This window comes from Scylla paramamosain, chromosome 36 (assembly GCF_035594125.1).
Source record: "Scylla paramamosain isolate STU-SP2022 chromosome 36, ASM3559412v1, whole genome shotgun sequence".
Taxonomy (NCBI): domain Eukaryota; kingdom Metazoa; phylum Arthropoda; class Malacostraca; order Decapoda; family Portunidae; genus Scylla; species Scylla paramamosain.
Window position 1 is genome coordinate 6,536,940 of NC_087186.1, and position 7,468 is coordinate 6,544,407.

At 43.4% G+C, this 7,468-nt stretch overlaps 1 long non-coding RNA gene across 1 annotated transcript in view; it reads right to left on the bottom strand.

Moving 5' to 3' along the window:
• Positions 1–282: 282 nt before the first annotated feature.
• Positions 283–7,468, bottom strand: part of LOC135090883 (uncharacterized) — a 133,754-nt gene continuing 126,568 nt past the window's right edge. The window contains exon 3 of the long non-coding RNA XR_010262158.1: positions 283–348. This is a non-coding gene — a long non-coding RNA (uncharacterized LOC135090883). The remainder of the gene's footprint in view (positions 349–7,468) is intronic.

Sequence of the window (7,468 nt, forward strand, 5' to 3'; positions counted from 1 at the left end):
AAAAAAAAAAAAAAAAAAAAATAGATAAATAAAGCAAAAAGTTTGTGTTGCAATGAATCAAAGCAACGCGGAGCTTGGAAATGATAAAAAATGATATGTTTTTGAAAGAGAAATTTACATCATAGACAACAGAATACAATAAGAGTAAATAAAAATTGCCTAAAACCATTTCCTCTGTTATAACAAATGAAAATACCTGTACACATCACACAACACACACACACACACACACACACACATAATCTCACAGTTGGTTTACAAGTGAATATTAATTAACACTCACGTAACCATTGATGCGTGAGACAGGTGAGGCAGAACCAAGGGGCGCCTTTGAAGATCCACCAATACCTGTAAACACGAGAACAATGCCTGAATGTAATTAAACACAGGTAAGAAATGAATTAGCAGATATAAAGAGATGGAGATAAATGGAAATAAGTAAAGATGTAAATAAGTAAATACGAAATCTCTCTCTCTCTCTCTCTCTCTCTCTCTCTCTCTCTCTCTCTCTCTCTCTCTCTCTCTCTCTAACTTTTCACTCTATTTTTCCTGCTCCCACAGACCCACGCATTCTTTTCCTTCCTGTTCCGTGCAAGTTTAATTATGACGAAGTGAAAACAGGAAAACCAGAGCTCATCTTCTGTTTCCTTGCTTTTGTTCCATTTGCTTATGATTACCCGTGCTCTTCAACTCTCTTCGTTTATACTTTAACAGCGTCATCTCTTTTGTGTCTGCATTGTGTGTGTGTGTGTGTGTGTGTGTGTGTGTGTGTGTGAATAGTCCTCCCTCATAACCTTGAACATTATCATTATTATTACTATTATTATTATTATCATCGTTGTTATTGTTGTTGTTGTTGCTAATGTTGCTATTGTTATTATTATTACTATTATTATTATTATTATCATTATTCTTTCTATTATCATACTACCATTGCTATTTATATCATCAACACCATTATCATCACTATCATCCGACCATCACCAAGGGGCACTAACACAATCTCCCCACCATCTCCTCACCATCAGCGTAATCATCTCCTCTCACTAATCTCCTCCACCCTCTCACTCCCTGCACCACCCTCGCACCTCTCCCTATAAGTACAAACACCTCTTCAATTAACACACGTGGATTGAAGGGTCTTTAATGAGAGAGAGAGAGAGAGAGAGAGAGAGAGAGAGAGAGAGAGAGAGAGAGAGAGAGAGAGAGAGAGAGAGAGAGAGAGAGAGAGAGAGAGAGAGAGAGAGAGAGAGAGAGAGAGAATTTTAATGTTTATCTATTTATATATATTTCCTCCGTTTTTATTGTTCATCGTTACACATGATTTTTTTTCCATTGTCATTTCCAGGACGAGAGAGAGAGAGAGAGAGAGAGAGAGAGAGAGAGAGAGAGAGAGAGAGAGAGAGAGAGAGAGAGAGAGAGAGATCATGTTAACGTTATGAGATTCTGTTTCTTCTTCCGAGTTTTGCCTTTGTTGTGTGTGTGTGTGTGTGTGTGTGTGTGTGTGTGTGTGTGTGTGTGTGTGTGTGTGTGTGTGTGTGCGTGTGTTTTCCTACTTTTTATTCATGTCTGTCTGTAGCATTTGTCAACATATATTTGTATGTATACATGAGTCTCTCTCTCTCTCTCTCTCTCTCTCTCTCTCTCTCTCTCTCTCTCTCTCTCTCTCTCTCTCTCTCTCTCTCTCTCTCTCTCTCTCTCTCTCTCTCTCTCTCTCTCTCTCTCTCTCTCTCTCTCTCTCTCTCTCTCTCTCTCTCTCTCTCTCTCTCTCTCTCTCTATCCGCTTCCTCCCTCACCCTCACTATATTTCTTCTTCCTCCCCCACCCCCTCTCTCTCTCTCTCTCTCTCTCTCTCTCTCTCTCTCTCTCTCTCTCTCTCTCTCTCTTCCTCCCTCCCTAACAGGAAAACAACGCCAGGGCAGAGAAGCGGCTGCGTTATATTATGAGCTCTAATTGCTTTGTTTTGCATGAGGACCACCTGTTTTGAAACCACCCGCTACCCATCACTCACTGTCTTTATATTTTTACCTCCTCCTCCTCCTCCTCCTCCTCCTCCTCCTCCTCCTCCTGCGTTCCTTTCCTAAGCGGCGGAAAGTAAACAGAAACGAGACAAAACAGAGAAGACACGAAAACGAATTGAGTGTCAGGAGCGGAGCCAATTGGTCGAGAGAGAGAGAGAGAGAGAGAGAGAGAGAGAGAGAGAGAGAGAGAGAGAGAGAGAGAGAGAGAGAGAGAGAGAGAGAGAGAGAGAGAGAGAGAGAGAGAGAGAGAGAGAGAGAGAGAGAGAGAGATCCAATATAACATAATCACATAATAAATACTGGCTACTTAAAGGGGTAAGAAAAGGATTGAGAGTGAAAAAGTAAGAAGAAGAAGAAGAAGAAGAAGAAGAAGAAGAAGAAGAAGAAGAAGAAGAAGAAGAAGAAGAAGAAGAAGAAGAAGAAGAAGAAAAGACGTGGAATGTAAGAGATCACAAGATAAAGTAAAGAAAATCAAATCTGCACACACACACACACACACACGAGAGAGAGAGAGAGAGAGAGAGAGAGAGAGAGAGAGAGAGAGAGAGAGAGAGAGAGAGAGAGAGAGAGAGAGAGAGAGAGAGAGAGAGAGAGAGAGAGAGAGAGAGAGAGAGAGAGAAGGTACAGTGCCCTAGGATATTCAGTAAATAGTGTGTTTCTGCAGGTTGTAGTCTGTGCAGCTTTAGGTGAAAGGAATACTCTGTTTACGAGATACGACGTGACTGGGGGTGGTGGAGGGGGAGGGAGGGAGGGGAGAGGGAAGAGGGGGAATAAAAGAGGATAGAGGGAAGAAAAAGACGGAACAGAAATGAAATATCAGTGAAAGTTAAATAAAGGGAAAAATTTATTTATTAATTAATTAATTTATTTTTTTTGGCAATGAATTTAAGTCTTTTTTTCCTTATATTTATGCACCCATCATCAGTCAGCTTTCCACGTGTGACAGGTGATCTCACAATTAGTATTTCGTTCACCCTTTCATCGATATCTGGCACGCCTTTCTTCAATCACTAACCACTCTCATGTACCTTTTCTCGCTCCATAGCTATCACCAGACTTCATACTGGCTATAAACTGCAGTCTATTATTTATTTTTTATTGACTTTTCTTATAAAGACATAAACAGTTCATACATTGCTCCTGGTACTGTGAATTGTTGCGTATTACAGTGAAAGTGTTAAAGTAGAAAATTAATTTAGTTTAGCCATAATAACGCTTCCTTTTTTTCCTTACCGAGAACTGATGCAAGAGGGAGAGTTTGCAATCACGATGATGAACCAAAATACGTTTCAAGTTTTCCTTTTACATAATGGAGGAAAGAATGAATGATAAGCGAATGTTGAGAGATTGAAAGGCTCGGAGTGTATTTACTGATTGACGTGTAGGATTATAAAGTCAATTATAACTGTGAATTAAGAAAAGAGCGTCACTGAAAATGTATGCATTAATGTTTCAACAGTGCTCATCTCGTAATGGCCCTTCAAAAACTTTTCCAGAACTATATCAACAATGGACACTCTCTCACTGTGTCTGTCTGCGCCTCCATGACACCATTTAAACTGTCGCAACACCAAATGAAACTCCGAGCAACACAACACTATTCTGCAACACATAGGCCAGTTTTATGAATTTTTATCACCACACACACACACACACACACACACACACACACACACACACACACACACCCACACACACAAGAAGTCTTGACATCTCCCAGCACATACTGGCACAGACAGGCAACAACACACACACAACAGCTGGCACTTCAAAGACCAGCCTGACACAACATGCTGGCACTTGAAAAACCAGCCTGACACAACAGGTTGGCGACACGCCCAGCGCAATCCCCGAGGTTAGGCACCGTGCGGCGGTCATTGTCTGGCGTGCCTACAATGACCGCCGCACGGTGGTACGCGCCGTAGGCGTGGTACGCAAGGACGGTGAGAGCCATGGCCTGGGCACACAGGAGCAGGCTGTCGACTAGGCAGGGGCCACACACGCGGTGCCGGCCCCCTTCCCCTGCCAGAGGGTGGGGGCGTGGCGTGATGGAGCGGTGGGAAAAATTTCGCTCATGTGCCACTCCACGATAAGCCCCACGCTGCCCCTGCCTTTGCCGGGGATGGGCCGAGGGACTGGCCCACCGCTGACTGACTGACTGACTGAGAAAGAGAGAGAGAGAGAGAGAGAGAGAGAGAGAGAGAGAGAGAGAGAGAGAGAGAGAGAGAGAGAGAGAGAGAGAGAGAGAGAGAGAGAGAGAGGGGTGGGGTTATCTACATCTATCTCCCGAGCTGAGGAAAGGATAGAACAATTCTCTCTCTCTCTCTCTCTCTCTCTCTCTCTCTCTCTCTCTCTCTCTCTCTCTCTCTCTCTCTCTCTCTCGCGTACTCACTCACTGAGTAGTCGTAGTAGTAGTAGTGGTGGTGGAGGTAATATTTCTGAAAACAGCACAAGTAATGGGTCTTCTAGGGTGAGCGTCGCGCGTAATGAGTGGGACACCGTTGTCTCCAGAATGTACGCACCAAACAGCAGTCAAAGGGTTACACACATATGCATCACAGACTCCTTTAGCCCCGTCCACTCCCTCGTCAATACAAACCCCACGTAAACCGACACAATGCGTGGCTAAACACACCTATAGGAACGCAAAAGACTGACACACGTCGAACAAAACACCTTGGCACAAAATATTCCACTTCCTCCCACGGAACGAAAGAAAAAAAAAAAGAGGTGAGTGGCGACAACAAGGGAGAGACACTGAGAAAACCAGATTCCCGCCACAAATAGTAAGATTTTCAAAGCCTGGCATTCTAACTTTTCTCCTCCCTTACCTGTTAAAATATTCACCTACTCGAGGAACCTGGGATCTCTCTCTCTCTCTCTCTCTCTCTCTCTCTCTCTCTCTCTCTCTCTCTCTCTCTTGTCTATTCTATTTTCTTATCTCTCATTTAATTTTCTCTTTTCCTTTCTCCTCTCTGCCTTCTCATCTCTCGTTTCATTTCTGCCTTCTCATTATTCTCCTTCTTATCTCTTTTGTTTTCCTTTATGTGTTGTCTGCTGTCCTCTTTTCTCATTTCATTCTCTTCCTCCAGCCTCTCTCTCTCTCTCTCTCTCTCTCTCTCTCTCTCTCTCTCTCTCTCTCTCTCTCTCTCTCTCTCTCTCTCTCTCTCTCTCTCTCTCTCTCTCTTGTGTATTCTCTTCAAATCACTTTTATTCTAATTGCTTTCCTCTCTGACCTTCTTCTGTGTTGGTCTTTCCCTCTTTATTCTCCTCACCTTTCCTCCTTTTCCAAGTTTCCTGTTCCCCTTCTGATATTATTTCTCGTCCCTCCTTCACTTTCCCCTCCTCCTGTCTTTCCTCCCCTCTCTTTCCCTTTTATCACCTCACTCCCTCCCTCCTCCATCTATGCCCTTCGTCCCTCCCTCCGTCACGTTTCAATTATTGTCTCCCTCTCTTTCTCCCCCTTCTCTCCTGTCCTTCCTCCTTCAGTCAAGAATTTCCATGCAATTCCTATCAAGTTATTTCGCTTTTCATTCTTTTCATTCCAGATCGATATGGATTTGTCGCTCAGTCAATTAGTCAGGCAGTTAGTCAATCAGGCTGTCAGTCAGTCTCGTGTGTGTGTGTGTGTGTGTGTGTGTGTGTGTGTGTGTGTGTGTGTGTGTGTGTGTGTGTGTGTGTGTGTGTGTGTGTGTGTGTGTGTGTGTGTGTGTGAGAGAGAGAGAGAGAGAGAGAGAGAGAGAGAGAGAGAGAGAGAGAGAGAGAGAGAGAGAGAGAGAGAGAGAGAGAGAGAGAGAGAGAGAGAGAGAGAGAGAGAGAGAGAGAGAGAGAGAGAGAGAGAGAGAGAGAGAGAGAGAGAGAGAGAGAGGAAAGCGTAAATGTATAAGTGAAATATAGCAGGAGACTTTGAAGAACGTATGCAAATCTCTCTCTCTCTCTCTCTCTCTCTCTCTCTCTCTCTCTCTCTCTCTCTCTCTCTCTCTCTCTCTCTCTCTCTCTATTCTCTCTTAGTCATACATTACATCCAGGGACCTTCAGCTGAGCACCACCGCATGACGGAATAAGGGAGATGAAAGAGAGAGCCGAGCGGCGGACACTTTGTAAAAAACTTTCCTCTCCGTGTGCTGCAACTTCGTCAGGAAAACACCACTTGATTTTATCTTCACGAGGGAGCAGAGAGCGAGAGCGAGAGAGAGAGAGAGAGAGAGAGAGAGAGAGAGAGAGAGAGAGAGAGAGAGAGAGAGAGAGAGAGAGAGAGAGAGACGCAAAACACAGACGTGTGGGAGTGTTGAAGTGTTGAGGAGGGTGTAAGGTGAAGGACAAGAGGATTAAGGAGACCCTAGAAAGGATTGGGAAGTTTGGTTCAGACGTGCGGAGGAGAAAGGGTGTTGCCACTTGATTATTAGGAAGATTACGTGAGGAGAAGGAGGAGAAGGAGGAGGAGGAGGAGGAGGAGGAGGAGGAGGAGGAGGAGGAGGAGGAGGAGGAGGAGGAGGAGGAGGAGGAGCGTTAGTGATAAGTGGTTGGAAGGAATTGTGAGTGAGGTATTATTGAGACAGAGAGAGAGAGAGAGAGAGAGAGAGAGAGAGAGAGAGAGAGAGAGAGAGAGAGAGAGAGAGAGAGAGAGAGAGAGAGAGAGAGAGAGAGAGAGAGAGAGAGAGAGAGAGAGAGAGAGAGAGAGAGAGAGAATACATACAAATGGAAATACAGACATGAATAAAAAAAAAATATCACACACACACACACATACACACACACATAAAAAAAAAAATAGCACAGGTGAATAACGGTGAATGCAGGTGAAATATCAGTGAAGTGATTCATCCCTCGCTAACCTAACCTAACCGAACCTAACCTAACTTAATGAGGACAGGAGTACACGCGCTTGTTGGTTTAGTCGCCTCATTACAAAGTCAGCGGCGCGGAAAGCCACAAGTTTGACGGAGGGCGAGTCATGCAGAAAATGAATCTGGAAAAAAAAAAGAAAAAGAGATATCCTTGTTCTTTGTCAAGATATGATTAAAAATATAAAATATGGTACAGGAAGTTAACTTATATGGAAATCAAGTGAAAATTGTGATCATTAGTGTTATCAATGAATGGAAGAGTAAAAAAAGATAAAATAATATAATAAGTGGAAACATGCATTTTGATAAAAGTGCAATGATAATAAAAGAAAATGTAAATAATGAAAAAGTAAGATGGAGAGAGAGAGAGAGAGAGAGAGAGAGAGAGAGAGAGAGAGAGAGAGAGAGAGAGAGAGAGAGAGAGAGAGAGAGAGAGAGAGAGAGAGAGAGAGAGAGAGAGAGAGAGAGAGAGAGATCTTGTGCAATCCAAATGATTACGTACTTAAGACAGTGTAGCACAAAAATGTCTTAAAGTTTGGAAGTTTATTATGGGAAAATATTGTGCAGTAGTGAAAGGGTTATTATTATTATTATTATTAT